Source organism: Lactuca virosa, chromosome 5, assembly GCF_052849685.1.
Source record: "Lactuca virosa cultivar CGN04683 chromosome 5, Lactuca_virosa_CGN04683_v6, whole genome shotgun sequence".
Classification (NCBI taxonomy): domain Eukaryota; kingdom Viridiplantae; phylum Streptophyta; class Magnoliopsida; order Asterales; family Asteraceae; genus Lactuca; species Lactuca virosa.
Genome location: NC_136430.1, coordinates 216,187,943 through 216,202,188, shown reverse-complemented (window position 1 = coordinate 216,202,188; position 14,246 = coordinate 216,187,943).

Here is a 14,246-nt window from a genome sequence, read left to right as displayed (position 1 = left end):
TAAGGCTACAAACATTTTATAAGGAAAACATTGGATTTTCTTGAAGTATAGTGTAATTGATTTTGAAATATGTAAACTCATACTATGGTGTAACTTTCTCAATTATATTATGATGGTTGTATTTGCTTTGGTCACTATTATACTCGTTGTTATGATACTATACATGAAGTCCGCCACCCCCGGACGTTTCCGCCATCCTTGGTTTGAGGGTGTGACAGATTGGTATCAGAGCGTTGTTTATAGTGAACTAAGTATATCGAACCACATAAGATATACAAACTATAAATGCATTGGGACTAAAGTCTCTGATTTAAACATTTTCAAATAGCTATACTTTTAGAAATGAAATAGTTTCTGGTTAAAAAGTATGAGTACATGCACACATGCAAGTATAGTGTCATATCTAGGTCGATACAAAAATAAAATGAGGAGTTGGACACTACGAGTAGACCCTGGGATATGTAATCAGACTTGGGATGAATATAGCCTGATCAACTATATTTATCCGAGGTGTGACTAATGTATGCCGGGGAATGGTCATAGTGAGCAACAAGCCTAAAAACTCCCCATACAAGAAAATCGCTAAAAACCAAACATAACATTTAAAATACCATAGGAATATTTTTTGATACAATAACTTATGTGAAAACTAAACAGATCCTTGCTAGTAGGTCTACAATCACTAAGTGGATACGCTAAAGTTATATATAACTTAGATATCATAGACTTAGAATCTGTGATCATTGCTTTACTTCATGTTCCTTGTTTGGTTGTGGTTTTAGAGTATGATCACTTATTCGAAGGTCTATCATACCTTTTGTTATATGTAACTGGTTTGCACCGTGCCATTAATAGAAGTAACTAAGGAGGATCAAACCCCTATAAGTATTTCTAGGAATATGATTATTATATGCCTCTTACCCCACCCCTATTCTCGCACGGACATCATAGCAAGATTCTACTTACCAGGAGACCCCTACTTTCCGAACCCGGGGAGATAGTGGATGATTAGGAAAAGAGTCAGAAGTGGAGCCAGAGGTCATCAACTCTTCATACATAGCTAGGGTTCTCACGAACCGTTTCGACTACATCGGACGTGTGCCCCGTTGGGCAACATTGATCGAGGGGTGGAGTCGCCATCAGCGACAACAATCACCATTTGGAGACCAACGAGGTTGCAATGACCTCAACCATGGGGGGACCGGCTGACAGAGCCCTCCCGGTGCTGCTACATACGCTACCATCTCACAAACTCGAGACTTCGAAAGAGACTGCTATTTCGGAGACCAACTCATTAAGGACCTTATCGTCACTCGGGCGAAGGCAAAGGAGTATCAGGATAGACACTCGACACTCGAAGAGAGAGTGGTCGCAGCCGACCGTAGGTTGGCAGAACTACAGGACGCATCAACTGCGTTTCAAGCACCACAAGGGACGGATCGTCATGAGTAGAGTTCATACTACTCATAGAACCTTGTAGATTGGGTTATGAGTATGCGTTGATGGTACTCTCCTCCATGTGTAGGCTTGACCCTGCGATTTAGTGATTACACTAGTCGAGGGATTTATTTGCAGTCCGAACTTTTCCTTGCAATGATGTGGCGTAGACCTGCATCAGGCACAAAATTTTCTCTAAAAACTAAATGTACTAGAATCATACTAATGAAATGGGCATGCGTATTATTTCATTGGGAACAGTACTACTAAAAATTCATAACTTCAGTATATATAAACTCTCATTATGAATTGTTTTCAGAACACCATAAAGAAATCGGAATACGATACACTTAGAACTAAGATAAACTTAGTTAGATAACTCACGACGTATAAGCCCTTATTAAAGACTCATTACCATCTCGCCTTTTTAATCATCATGGTTGAAAGGTGCCTTTTTTCGTGGACCTATAGGGTGCGATCATACCAGCATTAATGCACCGGATCCCATCAGAACTCCTCAGCTAAGTGTGTTTGGGCAAAGATAATCCTAGGATGGGTAAAACTTAACAGTCGTACAAAACCTACTTTTACCCACTACCATAACTCCATCTCAGGAATGTTAGCAGAAACATCGAGAATAGTTCAGTAAAGTGCGAAATTTATATATATATATATATATATATATATATATATATATATATATATATATATATATATATATATATATATATATAAATGGTAAGGATATAACTAGGGATAATCATCCCCACTCACGAAATCGTTTCTCCCCATGCAACAGATTATGTCTTCACAAGGAGGTAACCAGCCAACTAGCAAGGCACAAATCCTGCAGATAGACTCTGCTACTTTTCAAGCTGCGGTCACGGCAACCGTGACAGCCGTCATGGTGAAACTCAATGCTAACAACGCCAGCGGAGGCGAAGGCGGTGTTGGCAATAATAACCATAGTAACAATCAAGAACACCATCGGGTGTCTACCAACGAAGACGCCTCAGACCACAAACCCAAGAGCAAGAAACGAAAGTTTTGGGACAAAAAGAAGCACAATCTATCTCAAAAACTCGCTAAAAGACAACAATTCGTGGTTGCCCCTGCAATTACAACAGCAGTTACGACACATGCCTCGACATTAGCCACAACGTCTGTCACCCAAGCACTGGTCAGACGATATGTGGGAACACTTCCAAAGTGTATCAAGTGTAACTACCATCACAAAGGGATTTGTCGGGTATTACACTGTAAAAACTGCAACAGCAATGGGCATACTGCCCGCTTCTGCAGGACTCAGGTCCAGCACATCGCTTCAATCACCAATACCGGTGTAAGTCTAGTATGCCACCTATGTGGTGAAACGGGACACTTCAAGAGACACTGTCCAACTAAGAGGAATGACGGAGGAACAGGAGGAGTATGACAACCGAACCAGTAGGAGCAACAAGGAACCTTATTAGGACTTTTTGGAATGTTTCCAAAAACAAGAACGTTTAAGTACCATATGTTTGTAATGTATGTGGTATGTTTGCTAAGATTTCCGTCTTTCAAAAAGCAGTTAAAATACACTCTCGTTCAATCGAATCAAAACACTTATTTTCATCGAGCGATCATAGAGAAACCTGTTAGGGATCATAATATGAAGTATCATCGCTAACTATCATAATACATTTACTATCAGTACTAGTTGCTGCAATGCGAATCATCTACAGTAATAATAACACCGACTAACACAGAACGTACTAACGAGAAGCACACGATGCTCCATCTCCCTAACAAATATTTTGTACGAATACAACTTAACATATGTTTTACTAGGAATATCCGAAGTCGTCATTCAATTTGGATTGGTTTAGTCCTCACCTTCCCAATTGAATGGCTATGAAAAGACCCTTCACCTAACCTACTGAATATCGAAACCCTCGTCTCTCAAAAACACAAATCCGACACGGACCTTCGGGTCATCCCTCGTTACAAAACCTCGAAGTACTCAAGGGAAGAGTATTATGCCATCCGAAACCTTTTCAAAGTATTCCTAATAAACCCTTCGAGAATATCACTCGTATAGCAGGTCAAGATCAAGCACGGAGGCTTAGGACGAATGCGATTAACCTATCACTACTATGTGTATACGCGAGAATTGTATATATAATTAAGATTCGATGGACATTGGATGAGTGTTCCCGCCCTCTTTCCTATTCCTTGACTGGTTGTGGACTTGGGGCAGGGTCACCTATCCGACTGTCTTACCAATCTTAATTACATACGACCTATATGTGCGAGTTAATGATAGATGGACCAGGTACGAGTCCTACCATGAACTTCGGGACAAGGCTACCCAGCAGTGCGAGTGGGCGTTCTACCATTCGAATGAGTCTAGTCGCGTAAACCGAACCCATATGCTCCCTACCGATGTAATCGACAAACGAGAATCACGAAAGCAGGCCCTATGCAGCGCTTCTAGGAGAAGTCACTACTTATGCCTCAAGACCACTAAAGATGTACGAGGTCGGCTAGGTCACGCATGACCTCGAACTAGGAGTAGTAGTATTCGCCCTAGAGATCTGGAGGCACTATCTCTACGACACAAAATGTACAATCTTCACCAATCATAAGAACCTAGAAGGCAAGAGTGGCAGGGCACGTTATCCCATGAACCGGATCTGGACACCAAAGTTAGTGGATTCAGAGACGTCGTCACGAACGAAACACACAAAACTCGCTACTCCATTCATCCAGGCTCAGACAGGATATATCTGGACCTCAAAAAGTGATATCGGTGGCTAAATCGGAAAGCTGACATCGCTACATATGTAGGCAACTATCTGACTTGTGCCAAGGTCAAGGTAGAATAACAGAAGCCTTCGAGTTTCCCACAACAACTAGTGATACCAGAAAGGAAGTGGGAGCGGATAACCATGGACTTCATGACTAAGTTACCCACGGCAATGGGTGGTCTCGATGCCATTTGGGTAACCGTTGATAGATTGACCAAATCCGCGCACTTCCTACCAATCAAAGAAACCGACAAGATGGAGAAATTGACTAGAACGTACATCAAAGAGATTGTACGAGTGCATTATGTGTCAATGTGCATTACCTCTGATAGAGACGGTAGATTCATTTCACAAATTTTCCAATCACTCCAAAAGTATCTGGGAACTAGGCCGGATATGAGTATGGCCTACCACCTACAAACCGACAGGCAGAGCAAAAGGATCTGTTCAAACCATGGAAGATATGCTAAGAGCTTGTGTGATTGACTTTGGTAAAGCTTGGGATACCCATTTACCACTTGTCGAATTCTCGTACAATAACAGTTATCACACTAGCATCAAGGTTGCACCATTTGAAGCTCTCTATAGCCGTAAGTGCAGATCACCACTGCACTGGGCTGAAAGGGGAGATACACAACTAGAAAAGAGGCGAGTCCCTAACATCACCCTCATTGGCCCTGAAATCATAAGAAAGACTACAGAAAAGATCGGTCAAATTCGAGAAAGGCTGAAAGCATCTCGAGAGCGACAAAAGAGTTGCACAGATAAGCGATGCAAACCCTCGGAATTACGGGCTGGTGACCGAGTTCTACTAAAGGTCTCACCATTGAAAGGAATGATACGTTTCGGTAAACTTGGGAAACTAAATCCAAGGTACATCGGGCCATTCGAAATCCTTGCCAGGATTGGTCCAGTGACATACAAACTTCGACTACCACGAGAGCTTAATAATGTACATCCAACCTTCCACGTGTTTTACTTAAAGAAGTGCTTGTCCGACGAGACTCTTGTTATTCCTCTTGACGAGATTGAAATCAACGAGAGTCTCCACTTCGTGGAAGAACCAGTAGAAATCGTGGATCGAGAGATCAAAAGAACAAAACAAAGTCGCATCCCTAGTGTGAAGGTCCCTTGGAACGTTAAACAAGGACCCGAGTTCACCCGGAAACGCGAAAACCAAATGAAACAAAAATACCCACATCTCTCCCCCAACTCTTGAAGTCCCAGTCAAAGTGCTAATTTCGGGACGAAATTCCTTCTAACGGGGGGATGATGTGACAACCGTCACTTTCTGGTCAAGTCGAAGTCAAAGAAAGTCAACAAGTCAAACCGGCCAACTCAATTAACCCTTGTATATTAGGGTTTACATTTTGTTTACTATTGTACAACACACCACCCTAATGCAAAGTATCACTTAGAGTTTTCACGTGTTCAGAAAATCTAAACCCTAATCAGGGTAAGTGATGGAACTACTAGATAAAACATTAATACATACCCTTCGAGGGCGTATAACACTCATAACAAGGCAAAACGGGGTTTACAAACCTAGAATTTCGAAGTTAAACACTCGCAAAGGTCACAAAAAAAGTCTCCCTCAATCTCTCTCGCTATATATATATATCTCTCTCTCCTAATTCTCTCCCAAATCACTCCCATATCTCTCTCTCAAAAATCTCTTTCAACTTTTCATGAACTCTCAGGGCATCCCGACCCTTAACTTAGTCAAAAATCACTTGAAACGAGAAGTTTATTTGAAAATCAGCCATATAGCACTGTAACTAGCTTTAAGGACCGAAGCCCTAATAGAACCGAACCTCCCTTAAAGAACCGAAGCCTCCTAAGACCCGAAACCTCTTAGAACCGAACTCCCCTTTGAGGACCGAACTCACTTTCGGTTCGGATCAAGTCCCTTCGGACCGAAACTCCGCCTGCTCTCGGTCCATTTCGCTTTCGGTCCATTTCGCTTCCAATCCACCTTCGGTTCCCTTTATACGAGTTTCGCATGTGAGCTTCTCGGACCGAGCCTCTTCTCAGTTCTCAGGGACCAAACTTCGCAGATTCGCCTCTAAAACCCGGTTTTCGACCACTTTCGCGTTTTAAGCTTGTTTTTCATGATTTCCGCGTGGGATTTTCACCCAAACTTATATTTTGACATATAAGACCCTGTATATTCATATTTTAATCACATTTTGAGGGAAACCTTTATCTAAGAATAATATCTTTTGTGCGAGATATTGGCTTTGAGTGTTGACTTCCCCATAAAGTAATGACACAAGTTATCTCCCATACCCGCTCCATGACATCTTCTTGTCACTATTCACCTATAGCTAGTCAACTATTTGTACTTTCACCACCCTTCTCCAGTAAGATACATTAATCAAGGGTTGGGAAAAAACCCTTATCTCTCCTCCAAGATATTCTCTCTTTCATAAAAAATAAACTCATTTCTCTCTCTCACTTTCTCTCTCTAAACTCAAGATTTCAAGGCTGTTCTTGAGCATTCTCCTCCAGTCTTGGTAAGTATTTTCATTCTACACTTGAATACTCTACACTCCTTCACTGAAATCATGAATCTCTTACACAAATATCGTTATATTTGTGCCTAGGATCTTCAAATCTTCAAGCACCTCCCAAGTGTTCTTGACTTGGAAACCTCTCTTCTTCCACATTCATCTTAGGAAATCACTCAAGGTGAGTTCATACCCCTACATTTTCATGTTTTCTACAAGTGTTAGAGGGGGGGGGGGGGGAATACAAGTTAAATCACCTTAACACAACTCAAACTCATACTTCAGCTTTTCACAGAAAAGTTGAGTCCTATTCATCGACTGTTTTGACCATCTTAAACTTAATATCTTTCCAAACTATTTAATATGAAAGTAGTTCAGGTTTATACCTTTCTAATGACTACTTGCATATCTCCATACGATTTTTCTACAATTTATGGTGATATTTATAAAACTGCCTATCATTTCAAAAACGAATTCGGACCAGTCTGTGAATATGAACATTTTCACACAAATTAGAGACTTCTAAAAATCATAATAAAAATTATGAATAAACTAGACACATTTTCTAAAGTCTCAGAGTTTAAGGATTCAGTTTTCAACTTCGTATTATTTTTCTATGATTTTTCTAAAACAGTGCAGAAAAGTTAAAAACTAGTTACAAAGCTTACAATATTAACAACACTTTGTAGCATGTTGAGCAAAGTGTATAACAATAAGTTTCTAAATTTTGAATGTATTTCTTGTTAGTCTAACATCATAAACAGAAATTAGACATTCATGATAAGGGTTTTCATACACTTCAAATAAGCACAATAAACTATAATAAGTATAGTTTATGGATTTTTACAATACAAACATACTATGTAGAAAGGGGATTCAATTCTACCACAGAAAAGGGTTTTACTCTCAATACAAACGACTTTTCATTTACAACATGATAGACTATAATAGGTATAGTTTATGGATTTCACATTACAAACATACTACACAGAAGGGGATTTCAATTCCACCATAGAAAAGGTTTTGCACGCATACTACACATAAACTCGTTATCGTAATTTGTGAGACTAGTCTTCATTGTACTCTTAGAGTGCGGGTTAAAATTTCCTGAACAGTTATAACCAGAGTCTCTTGTAGGGAGAGTGATAATTGTGTATAGATTTATATTGGGATTGACAACCCACACCCATGCTGCTTCCAAAAGCCCGATCGGCCGATCGGGGGTGACAAATGTCATTTCGATTCCGACGCCTGAAGAACGTCGCAGCAGGCATCTCTGTTATAGTATGGTTATAGCAACTCACATAGGGAGATAACGACACATATAGTTTACGGGAATTTCTACTTTAAAAAGGGGTTTTACCTTTTTTGAAACTGCTTACAAACACATTACAAGTACAAAACACACATACATTCAGTCTTGGGATTTAAAACTACATAACTTTTTATAAGGGAAATATTAGATTTTTCTTGTATATACATTACAATTACAAACACGTTACAAGTACAAAACACACTCATACATTCGGTCTTGGGATTTAAGGCTACAAACATTTTATAAGGAAAACATTGGATTTTCTTGAAGTATACATTACATTTACAAACAAAGGCTTTGAAACTCTACATCCAAAAGATTATGAACTCACCAACTTAATTGTTGACACTTTTTCAAAACTACTTGTATTCTCAGGAAATCAGTAAAACAGGTAAACCGCAACTTTTGAGGATGGCACGCTAAGGCGTCAAACAGTTCATTTTGTCATCATAGTGTAATTGATTTTGAAATATGTAAACTCATACTATGGTGTAACTTTCTCAATTATATTATGATGGTTGTATTTGCTTTGGTCACTATTATACTCGTTCAGTCTTGGGATTTAAAACTACATAACTTTTTATAAGGGAAATATTAGATTTTTCTTGTATATACATTACAATTACAAACACGTTACAAGTACAAAACACACTCATACATTCGGTCTTGGGATTTAAGGCTACAAACATTTTATAAGGAAAACATTGGATTTTCTTGAAGTATACATTACATTTACAAACAAAGGCTTTGAAACTCTACATCCAAAAGATTATGAACTCACCAACTTAATTGTTGACACTTTTTCAAAACTACTTGTATTCTCAGGAAATCAGTAAAACAGGTAAACCGCAACTTTTGAGGATGGCACGCTAAGGCGTCAAACAGTTCATTTTGTCATCATAGTGTAATTGATTTTGAAATATGTAAACTCATACTATGGTGTAACTTTCTCAATTATATTATGATGGTTGTATTTGCTTTGGTCACTATTATACTCGTTCTTATGATACCATACATGAAGTCTGCCACCCCCGGACGTTTCCGCCATCCTTGGTTTGGGGATGTGACACTTTTCTTCATTGCATACACACATACCGTTCATTCTCTAATTATCACCTATTGCATACACACATACCGTTCATTCTCTAATTATCACCTATAATGGTGAGGGTGGAAATATAATTTTTGTTGATGATATAATGTAGACAATAAAAATATTTTGCAAGTGAAATTAATATTAGAAACTAAGATTAAAAGTTGCATATTACCAGTAGTTTATTAAAAAATGGGAGTTGAAGGTTTACTATTTTATTATTAAATATTTAATTGATTATAATTTTTGCTAAACCATTTATGTTATTTTCTATTAATTATTGATTTTTTTGGTATATATATTATGTTTATGCTTATAATACATAAAAGAAATAGTATAAGTTACTTTGAAACTCGGTTTAAACATAATTCAATCTTTCTTCCGGTTTACTCTGAATGCATTGTGTGTTATTTTGAAAATTACAAGTTTCTAAAAGAAATTTATTCATAAAAATAAAATTACTCAAGAAAAGGAAAGCAATCGAGACTGTGGAAAAGAAATCGGTTGCCACTACAAAAATGAATCTTATCGCCAAAAGAGAAATATTCGTTAAAAGAAACTATTCGTCGTCCGCCGCAATGCGCGGGTGACGGCTAGTATATATATATATATATATATATATATATATATATATATATATATATATATATATATATATATATATATATATATATATATATATATATATATATATAAACTTCTTGATCCAAGTATGAAAAGTAAAAATTATACTTTACGTGAATAATATTACTCCAAATTTGATGTAATATTATTAATAACATTATTTTTTTAGTTAAAAATAGAATTATATTGAAGTGAACTTACTCTATATTTAACTATAAAAAAAACATTATTTTACAAGTATTACAATTAAATGTTTTTTTGCTAAGTTGGCATCTCTCTCTCTCTCTCTCTCTCTCTCACTCACAGACCCTAACTATTTAAACAATCAACGATATTATGTGAAGAACACACGAAATACTGAAGAAACATATTCTTTTATTGACGAAATAGTTTCATACACATGAGAGTTAATCAGAAACTAATTCTAATTAAGAACTCTTTAGAGAATGGCAGGGGCGGACGCAGGAATACATAGTAGGTGTTGCCGAGGTTGAAATAGGTGTTGCCGATGTAGAAAAAATAGGTAAAAAAATCGAAAAACCGTTTCCACTGCAGACAGAAAAAGTAGGTGTTGTCGGTGCCACACCGGGACACCTACTAGGTCCGCCATTTCTCTTAGAATTCTATTTAGAAACGATAATATAAGCATGTATAACAAAAACCCTAACATTACATAATGCTAGGTATAACCGCTAATGTAATCCATAAAGATCATGGAGTCTTATATAAATATGGAAACACTATCTTTACTTCACTTGGATCTAACATTTATCACAAAGCTTCAATGATTAGATACTTGATCCATAAGTTACTTAACCGCATTGTTGGTCTTCAAATCTCCATATTAAGGCAGTCATCATAGAGACAAGATGGTGCCATCAACATTATTATATGTCGACCAACTGATAACACATTCGACTCATCAAATCATTGGGCTTCACCCTAACAATCTGTGGCAACCCGAAACTTTTTCCGTTTCTGTTATACGATTTCCGTTAATAAAATTTGAATTTTATTAATTTTCTTTCAAACTTCTTGATTTAGAGAATCATCTAGTTTTATATAATTAAATTTATATATGCGAGTCAGAACCAAATCACGCGAAAACCCGAATCTCTCGAAAAATCAAACTGTAACGCCCCGATTCTCGAATATCAATTTATGGTGATAATTTCTCATGAATTCAAGGTCTACTCGACGAGTTGGTTGCCTGACTCGTCGAGTAGCAGCAGGTTAGGCCACACACTTAAGTGACCTACTGGCCGAGTCCAAGAAGGGACTCGACGACTAGGAGCTGGAGGATGAAACCCTAAATTCCGGGGTTTTGCACCCTATTTAAAGGATCATTTGCCCCTTAGCTTTCCTTTGCAGCCTCTAGAGAGTTCAGCGAAACCCTAATACGTGTGTGTGTGCTCCATTTGTATGTTTTAAGCCTTGGAAGAAGATTCTTAGAGAAAGGAACTTGAAGATCAAGTAGCTAGCAGCAAGGAGATTGTGTGGACATGAAATTTACCTCAGATAGCACCATTAGAAGGTATCAAGTCGTTACCTTGACCTTCTTTCCTTCTAGATCTATTTTGGGTGGAAGATTAGGGCTTTTCATCATTATATGAAGCTATTCTTGGGTATGAGCCAAGATATGAAGTTGCAACTTCAGATCTGAACTCTCCTTGGTCTTTAGGTCCATAAAGCTTCCAGCTTTAGCAAGTATGAACCCTTCCTTTTGAGTTAAACTCCATTTCAAGTTTAGATTTGGCATTATGACTAATTAGAGCGTTGCATGCACGTAAAGTTTGAACCTTTATGTGATAAACATGCATTGGGAAGCTGGATCTACAATTTGGAGCCTTAGCATGGCTTAAAATCGTCTGTAGTAATAAACGGACTAAAGAGACTCGACGAGTTGTATGAACGACTCGGCGAGTCCGATGAAGATTGTCATAGACTCGGCGAGTAGTATGAACGACTAGGCGAGTCCGATGAAGGTTTCCGTGGGCTCGGCGAGTCAGTCGAGTGACTCGGCGATTCGGCGAGGGTTTTCCCAACCTTTGGACACGTATGAACGTGGCGAGTTATAAAGGGAAAACTCGGCGAGTTGGCCAAGGAGTTATGGCCACTGACACTAGGAACTCGACGAGTCACACGAGTGACTCGGCGGGTTGGCAAGTTATGCAAGGAACTCGACGAGTAGCTAAGGGTACTCAACGAGTTAAGGTTAACATGGACTGTTGACCCTGACAGTTGACTTTGACTTTGACCAAGGGTTGGCCAGTTGACTTCTGAGGGTATTTTGATATATTGGATATTTATAGCAAAGGACATTGGTAAATATAGGTGTTGGAGTTGGAGCTACATTTGGAGGAGTTTGACACTACCTTTCGAGCTACTTACGAGGCGAGTTATCCTCACTATATCAACAAGGTCTACGGCACCAAGGCCGGCCCTTTATCGGATTTGTATCCGGGTAATTGCATGATATGTTTACTTATCTGTAGATCTATGTCCTGGTAGTTAGGACGGTATTATGTTTAGTGACCTGGTTTAGGTCGGTATCCTGGTATATAGGATGATGCTATGTTAGTGACCGGTTAGGTCGGTATCCTGGTTATAGGATGTTGCTATGCTATATGATCTGTTAGATCGATTTGTTTGCCTATAGATTGTTATGTGATTATTGGTTATATGTGCACATGTTTATTGGTATGGGGAAAGGGTTGAGGCAGGTCCTGCTGTGTGCAGTAGGCCAAAACACCCTGGGCGGACCGGGTAGACTACAGGCCCGGGCCGCGCAAATCTAGTCAGGCCGAAGGCCCGACGAGCGGTCCGGATAGGCTTAAGGCCCCGACAGGGCGGTCCAGACGTGCCGAGGCTCGGAGAGTGGACCAGATAGACTGAAGGCCTGGTGTGGGCGGTCCAGTCAGACTGTAGACTCAGAGAGTGGACCAGGTGGACTGAAAGCCTGGTGCGGGAGGACCAGTCACACTGTAGACTCGAGATGCATGGGTGTTCTGTATTTGTTGATATAATATGATTATGGTTATATGAGGTTGGTATTTTGGGGGTAACTCACTAAGCCTTCGAGCTTACATTTATCGATTATTGTTTCAGGTACGGCGGATGACCGCGGGAAGGCGAAGGCATGACCGTACACTTCCTCATATTTTGATTTGGATTTCTGGGATACTCTGATATGAAACTATTTTGAAAACAGATTTGTAATAACTAATGGTTTTGAATGATTTAAAAAGTTTTAAATTGGCTCGATTTTTATGGGTGTTACAAGTTGGTATCAGAGCCTTGGTTTGAGTGAATTGGAGGAACACTCGTGTGAATCCAATCTCAAACTAAGGAAAAAGATTTTCGAAATGATTTTTAAATGGTTTTCAAAATAAGTAAATGAGGATGTGAAGTGTACGATCAGCCGGAGCCAGTAAGTTGACCCCAAATTACCATGCAGTTTTTGATTATGTGATATGTTAGAACATCATGCTAGTGATAAGATAGGGATCCTCAGGAACCATATGATAGAATTGCCTGATCTTTAATACCTTATCTTATGTAGAGTACCTCATTGATAGTTGTATGAGTCTTTCGCGTGTGAACTAACTATTGGGTGAATACTCCAAGTCACATGCTACATGGGTTAAATGGTCTTAGGGTAAGGGATTTGGTCCTGCTGCGTAGCTCTCGTCTGAGTCCAACCGTTGTGGGATTAAATCTTTTAGTCTAAGATTGCATAAGCCATGCGGTATGTGATTGTATTCATGCAATAGTTAACTGGCACCAATGGAGGGTCGTGTGGCAGTTGGTGGATGGATGGGTAGTGAGAGGCCGGGAGGCCAGTTATGAGATATTTAGTATTTCCTCTAGGAGTGAGGATTGAGCGCTCGCTATATTTGTGTGTATAGTTAGGGCATTGTGATGATACTTGGGACAAATATGGGTAGGTGTGGAAGGTAGTATGGGCCCGTACTACTGAAAGCACAGGACCCATACGCGTATCAAGGAAGTCACAACCCCTAGGGTTGGGTTGGGAGTTGGTTCCCTGTTATTATATGGGTTAACAGAGATCTTTCTGGTATTTTACCAGAATAGTGGTTACGAGATGTCTTGAGACCGGATCCAGGTTAGGAACGAGAACTGGCAGCCAGGATAGGCTAGTATTGTCAGAGGATCGTGTCAGGGAAATCATCCGGGAGGAGGTGATCGAGATCGTTCAGGGATAAATCCCGGAGATGATTGGGTCTTTCAAGACCGCCATCGTTGAGTATTTTTCCGAGCGCCATGCAGCCATTGCTGAGACGGCTGCCGCAGCAGCTCCCGCAGCTGTAATGACGGCAAGGGGGAGGACCTGGTCGAGCTTTCCAGTATCGGGACTTGTTACTGGGACATTTTCTGTTGAGTCGAGGGTTGCAGTTATTTGGGATCAGGGAGATGATCTGTACTCGTTATATTCCGCGAGTTGAGCGGGAGCGGTT